The following is a 2,581-nucleotide window of genomic DNA, read 5'->3' as shown; positions in this document are numbered from 1 at the left end:
CCCAACCTTTTAAAGACATCAAAATCAAAAAAATCGACCTTGGTGAAATTTATACACAGAACGGTAAAAATAATGAAACCAAATGTAACATGCATTCCGTCTGGCGCTCTACCGTTTCTGCTAAGCCACTATCATTCTAAGAACGGCCCATAATTATGAATACAAAAAATCAGAAAGACAGAGGTGGTGCGAGAGAATCCTGTTGATGCTTTAATTGTATAACCATCAAGTGGCTCGTGGTTGAGAAAGACTACGAACCAAGACATTCCAGCCATGACATTCATGTCTCTTCAGGAGGTATGTCTAGGATTATATTCTCCTCTTTTGTCTGCCCTTACGTTCTGGGTTCAAATTCTGCCGAGGTCAACTTTGCCTTTCATCCTTTCGGGGTTGATTAAATAAGTACCAGTTATGCACTGGAGTCGATGTAATCAACTTAATCCGTTTGTCTGTCCTTGTCTGTGCCCTCTGTGTTTAGCCCCTTGTGGGTAGTAAAAAAAAAATATGTATATATTCTCCTAGGTATCTTTTCCTTACTTAAGACTCCAGAGTGTGATTTGAGGAAGGTTTTGTATGCTATTTCTAGCAGGTCATACGAACATGCAGGAGTGCCCTCATTGACAGATGTTCCACAATTCTAGATTTTGTTATGAAACGACATGAATAGTGGACTTTGTTTCTCCTTCCAGAAGTATACATAGAAGAAAAAGAAATTATTCAACACACTAATAATTGCTTACACATATACACACACACACCTACAGTAATGAACATGCCAACACATATACCCACATGCATATACACAATACATAAACACATAAACACATCCATACAAATTCATATGCTTGTTTTTGTATATGAATGCATGTATGTATGCATGAACATATATACATGTGTGTGTGTGTGTGTGTGTGTGTGTGTGTATCTGTTATGTGTGCATGGGTGTATGTGTATGAATGTATGTATAAATTTCATACATGTCCACATATACTTATGTGTATATGCATACATTCACACACAATGGTTTGTTGCCTAACACTTCATTATATAATTTCAAATGAAACCGATTGGTAAGACCAGCCTTGATGGATAATTAACGCTATAAAACTCTAGCCCTAACCCAACCACATGGTTCTGGGTTCAGTCCCACTGCATGGCACCTTGGACAAGTGTGTTCTACAATAGCCTCAAGCTGACCAAAGCCTTGAAGGTGGATTTGGTAATCAGAAACTGAAAGAAGCCTATTATGTATATAGATGAATGTGTGTGTGTATGTGTAAGTGTGTGTGTAAGTGTGTGTGTGTGGTGTGTGTGTGTGTATCTGTTATGTGTGCATGGTGTATGTGTATGAATGTATGTATAAATTTCATACATGTCCACATATACTTATGTGTATATGCATACATTCACACACAATGGTTTGTTGCCTAACACTTCATTATATATTTCAAATGAAACCGATTGGTAAGACCAGCCTTGATGGATAATTAACGCTATAAAACTCTAGCCCTAACCCAACCACATGGTTCTGGGTTCAGTCCCACTGCATGGCACCTTGGACAAGTGTGTTCTACAATAGCCTCAAGCTGACCAAAGCCTTGAAGGTGGATTTGGTAATCAGAAACTGAAAGAAGCCTATTATGTATATAGATGAATGTGTGTGTGTATGTGTAAGTGTGTGTGTAAGTGTGTGTGTGTGTGTGTATATCTGTATATTGTTGTGTCTGTGTTTGTCTACCATAACCACTTTACAACATACATTGGTGTGTTTATGCTCCTTAACTTAGCAGTATGGTAAAAAGAGACTGATGAAATAAGTACCAGGCAAAAAAATAAATAAATACTGAGGTTGATTCATTCAACTAACAATTCTTCAAGGCAATGCCCCAGCATGGCCACAGTCTAATGACTGAAACAAATAAAAGATAAAATGTATAACCACAAAGCCTGACATTTCCAGGACTGGTGGTATTTGATTACATCAATCCCAGGAGGATCAAAGACTAAGTTGTCCTAGGCAGGATTTGAACTCAGATCATAAAGAATCATTACCAAATACCAGAAGGCATTTTTTTTTTTTTAATCACTCGACCATTTCTGCTATTCCATGTTTGTAACCATACTAACAATAATCCTTTCTACTATAGAAATTTGGGGGAGACGGTGCAGCCGATTACATTAATCCCCAGTACTTAACTGGTACTTATTTTTGTCAACCCCGAAAGGATGAAAGTCAAAGTCGACCTCAGCAGAATATGAACTCAGAACATGAAGACTGATGAAATACCCTTGAACATTTTTCCTGACATGCTAATGATTCTGCCAGCTCACTGCCTTAAACATAATAATAATAATAATCCTTTCTACTATAGACTCAAGGCCTGGAATTTGGGGGGGAGGTATAGTCAATCACATGGACCCCAGTATTTGACCAGTACTTATTTCATCAACCCCAAAAAGATGAAAAGTAAAGTAGCACTCAGCAGGATTTGAATAATAACAATAATAAAAATAATAATGATAATAATAATGATAATGATAATGATAATGATAATGATAATAATAATTTTTTTATTGGCCA

Source organism: Octopus sinensis, linkage group LG12, assembly GCF_006345805.1.
Source record: "Octopus sinensis linkage group LG12, ASM634580v1, whole genome shotgun sequence".
In the NCBI taxonomy this organism is placed as follows: Eukaryota; Metazoa; Mollusca; class Cephalopoda; order Octopoda; family Octopodidae; genus Octopus; species Octopus sinensis.
The sequence above is the reverse complement of the archived record's forward strand: the minus strand, read 5'-3'. Positions refer to the sequence as shown.